This window comes from Aedes aegypti, chromosome 2, assembly GCF_002204515.2.
Source record: "Aedes aegypti strain LVP_AGWG chromosome 2, AaegL5.0 Primary Assembly, whole genome shotgun sequence".
Lineage (NCBI taxonomy): Eukaryota > Metazoa > Arthropoda > Insecta > Diptera > Culicidae > Aedes > Aedes aegypti.
This window is the reverse complement of record NC_035108.1, coordinates 155,239,348-155,253,108: the sequence shown is the minus strand read 5'-3', so window position 1 is coordinate 155,253,108 and position 13,761 is coordinate 155,239,348. Positions and strand designations below refer to the sequence as shown.

Below are 13,761 nucleotides of genomic sequence, written 5' to 3'. Positions count from 1 at the left end.
AAGATGTATGGAATTTGAGAATAAGACTACATACAATGTCCCATTTTTTTATTCAACAACAGGTAATGATTCAGATTACCTAAAATAATACATTATCTCACCAACTTTGTAAAACTTAGAAAACAATAATTAATTTCACCGAGTGATAATAAACCATTTAAAAAAAAAGCTTTCAACCAAATTTCCGTTCAACCAAACGTCATTCCAGCATAAAAAAAGTTCCAAAGCAATTCGACCAAATGTCCATTCGACCAAATGTCCTTTCGACCAAATGTACTTTCGACCAAATGTCATTCGACCAAACGTCATTCGACCAAATGTCATTCGACGAAATGTCCTAAAGCCCTCCTACGCATGTAGTAAGCATGCGATCGCTCACAAGAATGAAACGGGGGCAATCGAACACGACATGCTCCGCTGTTTCCTCCACACCAACACAATTGGAGTACGCAGAAGATTCTGAATGCCCAAACCTATGCAGGTACTGCCTATAGCAACAATGTTCTGACAGAAACTGCGTCAGTTGGAAGTTCACTTCTCCATGGTTTATTTTATACCAATCTGACAAATTTGGTATCAGCCGATGGGTCCATCTACCTTTAGTGGAGTTATCCCATTCCTTCTGCCAACCTCTGAACGTTGTCACTTTATACATGATAACGGTCTCCTCTGGTACCTCTTTGATTGAAGCATTGGACATCTTCCTTGATGATGCTTTCCAACCGCCTTAGGTTTTTGTTCGTTCTAAGCGTTTTTGGCCAGATAGGTCCTCCGAACCTCAGTATGGGTAGTATGCATTTGCAGACATCATCTTCGAAAGCGCCACTATAGCCGTAGATTTACAGGCATATTCAACGTGGCTAGCGAAGCTGATCTTGTCATCGGTCATTACCCCAAGATGCCTGAGGGATCGCTTGGACTCTATGGTTCAATCACCTACCGAGATAAGCGCCCGTTGCTCGGAATTGCGGTTGTACACCACCACCTCAGTCTTGTGACGGGACAGCCCTAGTTTCCTAGAGTTCATCCATTCCTCAATTATGGACCGATGCACGAGTTCACTAATTTGACGTTTGAGCGGTGCCGAATTAACTGGTCTCCATGGCCACATAAATAACACGGCACCGCTAAAACGTCAAATAGTGAACTCGTGCATAGGTCCATGGGAATAGAGTGCACTGCTCTCAACTCTACTTGCTCCATCGATTCGCTATTGGACACTACGGTGATGTCGTCGGCGAAGCCAACAATCTTAACACCCGTCGGAAGGGGCAGCCACAATACGTCATCGTACATCGCATTCCATAACAGCGGGCCCAGGATTGAACCTTGAGCTACTCCCGCGGTAATTCGAACGCTTTTCTGCCCCTCCTCTGTGTCATACAGTAGAATCCTACCATCAAAATAACTTTCTAGAAGCTTACACTACTGCTCCGGTATCTTGAAGCGGTGAAGTGCGTGTGCTATTGCTTCCCAGCTCGCGCTGTTGAACGCATTCTTCACATCCAGAGTGACAACCGCGCAGTAACGGATACCGCTTCTTTTATGCTCGATTGCCACCTCAGCTGTCGAAACGACCGATTGGATAGCGTCCAAAGTAGGTTTACTTATCCTGGTTATTGGACAGGCCGCCCGCACCTTCCGTATACGGTACTAGCCTGTTGAGGATCAACCCCTCCTGCCCGTCGTATCTAGTAGACAGATAAGTCTATACGCCGACGGGTCACCTGGTGGTTTCCCCGCCTTTGGTAGTAGCACTAATTTCTGTCGTTTCCATACATCCGGGAGGATTCCTTGATCTATGCAGCGTTGCATCGTGGTTCTGAACATGTCCGAATCCGCATTCACTGCCGCTTTTAAGGCTACATTCGGGATGCCATCGGGTCCCGGTGTCTTGTTTGACGCAAATTATATCACAACTTCTGCTAGCTCTTCTTTCGTCACCATCGCCCCTTCTTCTCCTTCATCTGCCGCATACGGCGCTGGAGACCATGGGCTTGTGGGACGATGCGGGAAGAGTACATCGATTATCGATCGCAGCAACTCGGGCACCTTTGGTCTTAGCCATTACCACTCTGTAGGGGTCACCCCACGGACTCGAATTGGCACTCTGGCGTAGACTATCAAAGCATGCCCATTTTCGACGCTTGGTTTCCTTTTTGAGAGTCAACTTTGCCTCTCTGAACGCTGCACTGCATTCTTATCTTTGTGCTTCTGTGCGTACGCGTTGCATTCTTCGTCTAGCCCGAAGGCAAATTGCTCGAAGATTTGCAATTGATTCGAATCGCCAGTACACTGGCGGCCTGTTCTCTCTAGGAGGGGCTTTTCTCGGCATGGAAGCTTCATACGCTCGTGATATCACAGCAACTATCTCTTCACTGTTTAAGTACAGAGCGTTCCGTTCGCTCCTCAAGGCTCCAGTGAATACTTCGCCGTCGAAGCGCGCTGTTTTCCAATCTCGGGCTTGGGTCGAGTTACATCGCGCTGCCTTCCGCCTGGTATTATACTATAGCGAATCGATTGATGATCGCTATGAGTATAACCGTCATCAAGGTTAGGACTACAAATACCCTTGGAAATAAATTTTAGCCTGGGACAACTTGGGACAAGAAAGTATGAAATGTGTAAAGTTTCGACATAAAATCAAATATATTTTTTTCTGTGCACTCTCCGCATTTTTCCGACCTAAAGTACGAATTTTTATTTCATTTTATTTTTGTTAGATAGCTTTTTGAATAAGCTTTCGGACAATGTATAAAGATCTGTATAACATATTACGATTATGCAGTATATTGTATTTAATGTGTACCTTGTGTTTGCAATGAATTCTTCATTTTTCTTAAAAACTCTAACTTTGACATACTGTATCAATAAAAATATAAAAGATCTTGCCCTGATATTCCAGGAATAACTTAATAGAAGTGTAAGAAAAAACTATCAGAACAAGTCATTTTTCAAATTATTGGCCACCTGATCGCCCATAGTGCAGTGTCTAGGCTTTTGGCCACACTTTTCTCGATGTTGGTCGCCTCCTTTCTTGGCGGGAACTTTAGCCGGTTACTGATGGGTCCAGAAGCATCTCCTTCACATTCCGCCAGTTGTTTGTTTTGGTTGATCATCTTTTATGGGTCCTCCTAAGAGCCGCTATCCATCTCCGCCTTTATGATCCAAAGGTTATCTATGCAAGCAGGGAGGCCATGCTAGGGTTGACATAATCCTCTATGGGGTACTATGTTCGGAACCGGATCGGCTCAAGTCAGGTAATGGCATCTGAGCCAACTCCCGCCCGGTTGGAACAACCAGGTGACGAATTTGGAACGTATTCTAAGGCCTGCCACGGTCTTGTGGGACGGAGGCAGTCTGCGCCATTAGCCCACTTGCCGTTTCGGGCCAATGTCACCGACCCTTCTAGTATGTCGCCGCTGTCAGTTTCAACGCATATTATCCAATACATTAGTCGGTCGCTGCCAGCATACGTAATTGGGGACGTACTGGCGTTGACGCGACCAGTATGCCACAATCAGGATCTTATTAAGGACCATTAGCTCTTTCTAATACCCGGCATGAAACTACCCTCTCAGGGCAGGTCAACCTAGTTAATAAGAACCGATGTCGCACTAAAACAACCCAAACGTCTCCAAAAACTAACCAGAACCAATTCCAAATCATAAAAAATACCGAAACCGAAAAATAAATCCAAAATTAGCCAATGGGGAAAATGCTTATTCACTAAAAGAACCCAAACACTAATCTTAAATCTAGCCAAATACCAATTCGATTGCATTAAATTTCAACGAGTAATTATTTATTTAAATTCAAACAAGCTTCATCCCTACTGAGACGTCACGATTTAATTCAAGTTTTGATTTTATCCTTGAGAAAATTCTTATTTCCTATAGTCAGATCTGATCTTATTCTCCTCGACGACAATCCCTCGTCGGTTGTCCCATGCGGTTTACCGATTGCAAAACTTCACGTACTTACTCACCAATTGGTGTGGGTCAAACTTACTCCAAGGACCGGTAAACCAACCTGTGATTCGCGCGTCGGCGTCGACTATAGGGTAAAGGCGTCCCCTTGTAGTGGAGTGAAGAGCTTTGGAACGATGCTCACGCCTGACGACTTATTGGCGAGCGAAATGTCACACGAGCGTTGGTAGCCGATGTTGCACAGCTATTCAGGGACGGGTGCCGTTCTCGGGAACTCACAGCCTCTTGGTGGCGGCCGATTGTAGTCCCAGCTGTATCCGAGGGAGGGCTTCCGATTTGTACTAGCCCAGATTAGCCGCCCACGTTGATTGGGCAAGGAGGGCCTGATTTTTTATTCACCAAATCAACGCACTCCACTATAATCAAAGAACAATCGCGATCCAGACTTAAAAACGGGTTGAGCTAATTTAGAAGAACGCAAATTCCACCCGAATGCGTACAGAAATTGTACTATTGTTTTCTTTTAAAAGGCTAATTTGGGAATTTTTATATAAGCCCATCGGCGCAATTTAGTAGGAGCGACGAGAGAAATTCTGGTCAATTTTCTAAGACGCAATAGGTTTGAATTTCCGAAATATTTCTTTGGTTCTTTTCAATGTACATAGGTGGCGGCTTGTTTGGTTTGTATTCGGGCTAAACTTGAAGCTATGCTGTCAGTTTGCGACATTCACGACGAACTCTAGTATACATAACAAATACAAACAAATTTTATCAATGAGAACGAAAACTACAAATAGGGTTCTGAATGACGTTACAGGTTGACACTCCTGTAAGTTTGGGCTAGGGTTCTTTGATACTTTAAGCGGCGCCGCACAATGGTCCGAGGGCGGCCAAAACCTCAAAAATTTAAGTTGTTTTATCCGAACAGTACTATTTTTCCCGACATCCTCAACACTTCTGTTGTTCAAATCCAAGGTTTGAAGCAGATTCATTAGAGTTTGATTTTTATACAGCTCCTTGAGTGGACCGTGGACATGATTTTTCAAGAAAATTAATATTTACGATCCATTTTTCACAAGCTATTTATGATTTTAAAGAGAGCTCAAGCCGCAATGGTATCTTCAGAGAAGTTGTTTGTATATACATAAAGCACACCTGAGTTGAATAAAAAATTTCATTATATTTATACAAAGTGAATTAGAGTTAAAATTGTTCATAAAACATATTATTTTTTATAAAAGTACCCTAAGACATTAGTAGCCCGCGAATGCCCGCGATGGGAATAAGTTCATTCGAAAGCTAAAAACAAGAGCTTTCAAGTAGGGTACAAATTATTTTGCGAAAACTTGCGATAGACCATTTTCAACGCGTTTGAAGGTGTACGGAGTGCAATTCTAATTAAATAATAATAATCCTGTAATACGCTAGTACGTGCATTGCAATCGCAGTAGCCATGAATTGCATCCCGTCCCGAGAAGAAACGAAAAACTCGCGCCGATCTTCTACTTCTTCTTTTTATTTCTGGCGTTACGTCCCAACTGGGACAAAGCCTGCTTCTAAGCAGGCAGGTGTTCTTATGACCACTTCCGCAGTTATTAACTAAGGACTTTCTTTGCCGATTGACCATTTTTGAATGTGTATATTGTCTGGGAGGTACGATGATAGTTTATGCTCTGGCAAGTCGAGAAAATTTACCTTACCAAAAGACCCTCGACTTGTGGGATTCGAACCCACGATTCTCAGGTTAGTCTAGCTGAATAGCTGCGCGTATACCGCTAGGACTCTCTGGGCCCCTATGTATGCAATATTTTGGTGTTATACCTTAGTTAAATATTGTCTATACTTTTATTTGATATTATTAGGATATTGAACTACCTTGAATTTAAATTTGAGCTGTCACTAAATAAAATAACACAAATTATCTCGGCTTATTAAGATGGTTTAACGAAACTATTTCCTTCGACATGCAGCCTCCAGATAAAATGAAACAAATTGGAAAAAAATCATTCCCTACGTGGACTTGCTTTAGCTGTTAAAACAAGTATGATAACAGACTGAAGCTAAAGACATGATATGCTGAAACGGATTAAATGAATGATACTTGCATAAAGGCAGGGTTAGATCTGCAATGTTTATGGACAAATGTGCATGACATTTTCACATTTTTTTTTTCAGCCGTCACATGAATTTCAACATATATTTTTGAGTGGTTTTTCCAATCACGAGTTCATCGTAGTGTATTTTTTACAAATTTGAAAATATGGCGCATTCAATAAATAAGGTGGTCATTAAGACGAGATGAATATATTTACTTATGATGGTTTTTGTGTAGAGCTTCCATATCTTTGGATGAATAGTTAATGTTTTTTTGTCAAAAATTGCGCTTTAGTCCAGTTGTTTTTACTATTGGAGTTGTGCATGGAAAAATTACTCAAAAATATATGTTGAAGTTCAAGTAATGCTGTGAAAATTTCAATCCGTCAATAAATAACTGCGAACCAGCCCGCTTAAGTTGACCATTTTGTATGGAAGATTGGAAAAGTTGAAAATGTATTGTCTAAACCTGAATATTCCAATTATCAGTCCAAAACAAGAAAAAATCGAAAATAAAAGTCCATAATAGTTCAATATGGCATAAAATATGCTTTTGATAATGCGTCTTTCAGTTCAATAAAAAAGTCAATGGAAAACAGGCATTTCGATCCTGGCATTATAGCTTGGATTATGGAAATGCTGAAAAATAGAGAAGTATCTGCTGAATTGGGAGTATCATCTATAACAATAAAGACCACTAAGGGATGTCCTCAAGGAGGCGTATTGTCGCCTTTATTATGGTCGCTTGTTGTTGATGATATTCTTAATAAATTGACAGAACAAGGCTTCGAAGTTATCGGTTTTGCTGATGATGTGGCCATAATAGTTCGTGGAAAGTTTGAACATACCATCACAGATTTAATGCAGTCTGCACTAAACTGCATTTCGCGGTGGTGCCAAAACGAAGGGTTGAATATAAACCCATCGAAAACCGTTTTGGTACCGTTCACTCGCAGACGGAAAGTAACTTTTAAAAATATAACAATTGAGGGATGTATTGTCCAATATGCATCCAGTGTAAAATATCTAGGAGTTATTCTAGATGATAAACTTAATTGGAACTTGCACTTAGAGCAGGTAATAAGCAAAGCCACTATTGCCCTGTGGGTGAGTAAGAATACTTTTGGTAAAAAATGGGGTCTCAAACCTAAAATGATTCATTGGATCTATACGGTTATTGTAAGACCCAGGGTAGTTTATGCCGCACTAGTATGGTGGCCTAAAACAAAGCAAAGCACAGCCCAAAAAAAGCTAGAAAAATTGCAACGTTTGGCCTGCATGGCTATGACAGGAGCAATGCGAAGTACGCCATCAAAGGCCTTAGAGGCAGTTCTGTATAAGCTTCCACTACATCAACACGTGCAAATGGAAGCTGAAAAGAATGCACTAAGACTGCGAAGAACGAATATCTTTCTTGAAGGAAATCTTTCCGGACATCTAAGTATACTTAAAGATTTTCATATTAATCCATTAGTAGTCATGAACGAAGACTGGATGGAAAAAACCCTAAACCTAGATATACCATATAAGGTGGTTGAAACAGACCGCCAAATGTGGGAATCGGGTGGGCCTAGTATTTCACCAGGATCGATTATGTTCTACACCGATGGTTCTAAAATGAGTGATAATACAGGGGCTGGAATAACAGGCCCAGGAGTTAATGTTTCAATACCAATGGGACAATGGACAACTGTTTTCCTTGCAGAAATATACGCCATCTTAGAGTGTGCTTCTATATGTCTTAAAAGAAAGTATAGACATGCAAGGATTTGCGTATTTTCAGACAGCCAGGCGGCTCTGAACGCATTAAAATCCTATACATGCCAATCAAAACTGTTGGGAATGCATACAAGTATTGAAGCAACTGGCTATGAAAAACCAGGTCTCCCTGTACTGGGTACCAGGCCATTGTGGAATCGAAAAAAATGAGAAAACTGATTTTCTGGCTAGACGAGGATCGAATACTCAGTTTTTAGGACCAGAACCCTTTTGTGGAGTTTCAAAATGTGTAATACAAATGGAAATAACAAAATGGGAGCGTAATATGATACAGTCGAACTGGATTGATACAAATACATCAAGACAGTCTAAACTGTTTATAACTCCAAATAAACAAATTACAGAAAAACTTCTAAACTTAAATAAAAAATCATTCTGTATAGTTATTGGACTATTTACAGGACATTGTCCAGCTAGATATCATTTAAAGAAGATGGGTCGAAGTCCAACTGATTTCTGTCGGTTTTGCGACTGTGAGATAGAGACCTCTCAACACTTGCTTTGTGAATGCTCAGCACTATTTGCGCAAAGAAGACAGTATTTCAACAAGGGCATACTGAGTCCTTTTGAAATTTGGCAAGGAAATCCCAATAAGGTAGTTGAATTCATTTTAAGAATCATTCCAGATTGGGGTACGTCGCACTATCAGTCAACGGCAGTTACTCTTAATAGTAACTTGTCGTCCTGAAAATATGCGAAAAAATAAACAGGGGTATACCACAATAGATCAACTTAATGGTCGCAGTGGTTCAAATCCCAACAACAGAAAAAAAAAATATGTCAAATATATGATTTCAGCTATTTTGAAGAGAGTTTGAGGTTTTGTCCGACATTTGTTCTAGATCGAACCACTGTGCGCCGGTCGCTTTGACAGAGTTGCATTTGGTGTTTTGTGGTATTTATGAAGGTTCATCAGAGCCCACTGTGAACTCCACCACATCCTGGACAACTCCCCAACTCGTAGAAATTCTGGGGGGGTCCGTTGAGCCCCTGGACTTTCGTCCCTGCTGCCCCGGATCTTACCTCGTAACGCACGTAATAATGATCTACCTGCGTTATGGGTGGCCAAAGATTGATCTGAGCTTTCCTAACCGTAGCCACTAACCAAACTATGCAGAATTAAGCTTTTTGCAATCTCAGCACGAAAAAGATTAGCAACTAATACAAAAAATAACAAACATTGAGGCATGATAGAACGAAGTCGTTTACTTGAGCTTCCGCCAAGCACTCTATGTACCACCCTAATTTTCAATAACACCAAACAAAATGCCTAACTAGTACAAAAAACTTTGTAATAGACCGTTTTTGTGTAATGTTTCATTCTGTAACTCCGCGTAAATCTGCTTTCTGGACCACTGTGAAATGTATTGAGCTTCAGTTTTCAACTCAAAACAATGGAACAAGCACAAAAACTCACTTTTATGGCTAACGAATCTAAAATGTATTAAAAGTATTAAAAACTACCAAATTGGGTCTTTTTTTCTGAATATTCTAAAGCCTGTACATGTGATTCATAAGAACGAGTAAAAAGCGATTATTACATGCAATTTAATTTTAAAAAAATAGGTTACAGTCTTTTTGCGATCTTTTTATCTCGTGTTCTACGATTCAATAACTTGCAGGCTCATGATAAATTACCGAATATTGCTCGCAATAATTCTGTATTATTTTATTAGTAGTAAGCTACAAGATTTCCAATAATATTAATTATTCCTTTGGAATAAATAACTCAATTGATATCTCAGCCCAACTTTCTTATTTCTATATTGTCTGACGTAACTGCAACATCCAGTCAGCAAATCGATAAACCGTTGTTATCTTGTACGAACTTTAAAATCATCAATACATATTTGCCATCTCACGTAATCTACCGCAATCAAGCTGCAACATCAGCAGGATACCGACGAAGGCGGCACCTAAACGACGGGATCAGTCAAGTGAAATTAAATGCAAAATGATAGCTTTCGGTATGTCCTTGTGGAGAAATTTCTTCCTACTGTTCTCTGGGGAGGGGGACCAGCTTTTAGCTGCCAAGTCATCTGGGGGGGGGGGGGAAATCGTGTGCATGAGAAAAACAATCTAATATGATTGTACGTTTTTCGACAGCTATCTCTACGACTTACGCTCGGTGTCATCAAATTGAACGTCCGGAAGAGTAAGGGTTAGCACAAAGAAGACAAAAGACTAAATTAGTGAAAATGAGGCGAAGAAAAAAAATCTCCTTTCGAGCATAAGGAAGACGAACTTTAAACTGTTATCCGACGCAGAAGCTTCTCTTATTGCTCAAACTACAACACGCAACGGTGTGTAGAGAAAATGGTGCTATAGTTTATTGAAGAAAAGTGCAAAATCAATATTTAAGAGAGCTAGTATATGGCTTGCGCCCAGGACACTTGGGCTAAGAAGAGCAAGCAAGTGTTGTGTAGCTTATTAGCATATTTTCAAGGAGCTCTCCACTTGATTGGAACTTGTTAGGGAGAAGTGGTGCTACAAAGTCGATACCAAACGGAGCAACAGTTTTATGTAGCTTAGTAGTGTGGTGTTTTATTTTTTTGCGATCAACCTACTCCTCTATCGAGACGAAATCCAACGGTAATGTTCAATACCGCCGCAACATCATTTGATCGACCATCTGCTGTCACTGCTACTCTCCATCACAGTCATTCTGATTCCAACTGCTATCGGTTGTATCAGCAGAAAAGGCTTCAAAAGCGCCATTCGGCTACATCGGCTATCGTTAGTGCACGATCATTTCAGCAGGATTCCCTCAGGTCCTCAGCACAACCCTGTCCCAATCCTTCCAGTATCCCGGCTTGCTCATTGAATCCCGTAACGCATCACATTTTTCACGATTATCATGAACCACAACGGAAAAGTCAGTCCGAACCCGTGCAGGCGCTGGGTGGGCCACGTGTGCCCAAAACACGCGGACTGTTTCGAAGAGTGACCCGCAAGCTGATCGAGTGGATCCGTGGCTCGATCGTCCCTGGAACAAATAAGGTTACTAATTGGTGTTAAATTAAGACTTTTTCCAAATTTTGTTTCTAACAGTCACTCACTGCTCTTCGGTAGCGCTGAAGAGTTTTTTATCATACAAAAATTGGTGAATAAAGTCCAGTTTGACTAAGTTTGCGTTTGTACATAACCAGTAAAATTAGTATAAATTTACATAAACCATGTATATAAATGTTCTTCTCTATTTTTTTTTTTAAGTTTTAATTGAAAATTATAATTTCTGTCCAATTGTGAATTTCTTATTTATTTGACTTCCAAGATTTCCAAGTTGCTAATTGTAAATTGAGTTTAGAATCAGCGCAAATCAAAAAATGTTTCTTGGAGAAATAGTTTAGATTTATTTTCGAATACTTCAGATTTTTCTACTTACACACTTGAAGGAACTGTAACATTTTTGTAGCCACAATACAACAAAAAACGCCCATATATAGAAAAATTTGTGCATTTACTTTTATATTTCTAATCATTTCTCCAAACCTGGCGGACACTAGTGGAAGTTCGTAAATTGTTTATTGTGCCAGTAAAGAAAAACACCTATCCCCAACGGTAAACAAGCGAGAAAAATGGATTTTATCATCGCTCTCTCTTTGTGGCTCTCGCTCACTGCTTCCATTTATCAGACTTGTTACACCTTGCGATACAATGACGATCGTGGACCGCAACAGATAGGATGTTTTTCTTTGCTTGCTTTGATCGTGCTTCATACTCAAATGAGAGCGGATTCTGCAATGCCTGATAGTAATACTAATAATCCTTACAACCAAATTTGTCAACCAACTTTTCAACACTCACGCGCAAAAGTTTGGATTAACCTCCTCAAAAACATACAAAAGTGTTTGTCCATGATAACATGTCCATTTGAAATTCTCTATGGCGAATGAATGACCTTAAAATTTGGATCTTATTACGAAAAAAATGACACTCATCCTTGAAGTGGCTTTTTTTACCACTTTCCTCTGAATGGAGATGCACGGTTGCTCAATTGCTCACTTATATTAGTGGATTAACGATATAAACATTATGGAGTAGCATGGCACTTTATTCCTTGCCACGTTAATCAGTTTTGTAGTGTTCTCGACAAACGACCCCAGATTACCGTAGGTAGATTAACATCTAGGCTAATTTGCCAACATTCTAACGATTAGGGCACTGTGCTATATGTATGCATCCATCACTGCTCAAACAAACAGCGGTTAGCTTAAAAATAAATCACACCGAAATGAATCGCACTAAATCCTTGGCATTGACTTCGAACTACCCAACCAAGCGAATGAACGGCTTTTACGGCTCAGATCGCCCATAGACAACGCACAGATGCTAGCCCAGTGGTTTTCAACCGGAGTGGAGTTCCCCTCTAGAAGAGAATTTGGTCTTCCTTGTGTGCCTCCAAAAAAATAAGGAGATGTTTAAATAATATTTCTCAGAACTATTGACCGATGCACGAGTTCACTATTTGACGTTTGAGCGGTGCCGTGTTATTCATGTGACCATGGGAACGAGTGAATTCGGCACCGCTCAAACGTCAAATTAGTGAACTTGTGCATTGGTCCATAGTCACACTGGTTTCTGAAAGGGGGAAATGAAGGTAAAATAAATCAAGAGAGGTATATGGAATAAAAATAAAGGTTGAAAACCACTGCGCCAGCCAAAACGGAAGGAATATATTACGACTAACCGGAATAAGTGGATAATTCATAACGATGGTGTTGGTGGTGGTTGACTCGAAGAGGGTGCAGGTTTGAAGCATATTCATTTTAATGCATCAGGTTTGTGTACTTGGCCGCCTTCACTGCCCAGCTGATGCACGCTTGCGATAAATGCAGCGACCTACCAACCGGACGACAACGAGTATATTCGTGTTTATGTCGTATTAAAGTTGATAGATGGTTCGTGTTGCTCAAATTAAAAACAGTGGGTTCGAGCAGCAGAAAAGTGCCCAACATTTTGCTACGTACAGTCAAAATGGAAGCTACCATGTGTCCACATCATATTCATTTTGAAAGACGATTACTGTCATACAAGTTTTTTTCTGTTTGAAATCTACCAGTTTCTTCTGGTATCAAACATGGGAAACATTCGCTCAGTTATGGACCAATGCACGAGTTCATTATTTGACGTTTTAGCGGTGCCGTATTATTTATGTTACCATGGGAAATAGTGAATTCGGCACCGCTCAAACGTCAAATTAATGAGCTCGTGCATTGGTCCATTGCGTTTCCCTCACTCGCTTCCACGCCAAGTCGGGAGCGAGACAGCCGTTTCTGCAACCAAGCCGCATTCTGCTTCTTCGGCGAGCGCTAAGCGAAACAAAAAACGGAAACTGATTGAGTCGCTACCGATTCTAAAAGCCGAGGGCAACCAAATGATTGTTTACATTCTGATTCCGTTCGAGTGGCATTCGGGTTTGAGTGCAGATGAGCGTTCACTGACTGGCCATACACACTACGGAATGATTAAGGTGAAGATGAATCGAAGCCAAACCTTAAATTTTCAAGAGCACGGATCTGGAGAACCAAACATCCGTTTGAGCTGAAAACTTAATCGATTGGTCACTCGCTGGTGGTGACCAATCGATTAAGTTTTCAGCTCAAACGGGTGTTCGGTTCTCCAGATCCGTGCTCTTGAAAATTTGAGATTTGGCTTCGATTCATCTTCACCTTAAGTGAGTGGGAATCCGCTCAATCAGTTCAATACATTCGGCGAATGGACGCTATATGCGTTAACTCGTGCCTCGCAGATACAAGTGTATTGGTTTTCAGGCATTGCAGAATTCGCTCTCATTTGAGTATGAAGCACGATCAAAGCAAGCAAAGAAAAACATCCCATCTGTTGCGGTCCACGATAGTCATTGTATCGTAATGTGTAACAAGTCTGATAAATGGAAGCAGCGAGCAGCGCTTGTTTACCGTTGGGGATAGGTGTTTTTCTTTACTGGCACGATAAA

The 13,761-nt window shown here is 40.9% G+C and overlaps 1 protein-coding gene across 11 annotated transcripts in view; it reads left to right on the top strand.

Moving 5' to 3' along the window:
- The window catches only part of LOC5569585 (anion exchange protein 3), a 212,460-nt gene that overhangs the window by 150,655 nt on the left and 48,044 nt on the right, over positions 1-13,761 (top strand). The window contains exon 2 of one of the 11 annotated variants that reach the window (XM_021842864.1): positions 9,909-10,394. The exons of 9 other annotated variants lie outside the window; for them this stretch is intronic. The gene's annotated coding sequence lies outside the window, so the exon portion shown is untranslated. One more of the 11 variants, XM_021842865.1, reaches the window with a different exon arrangement.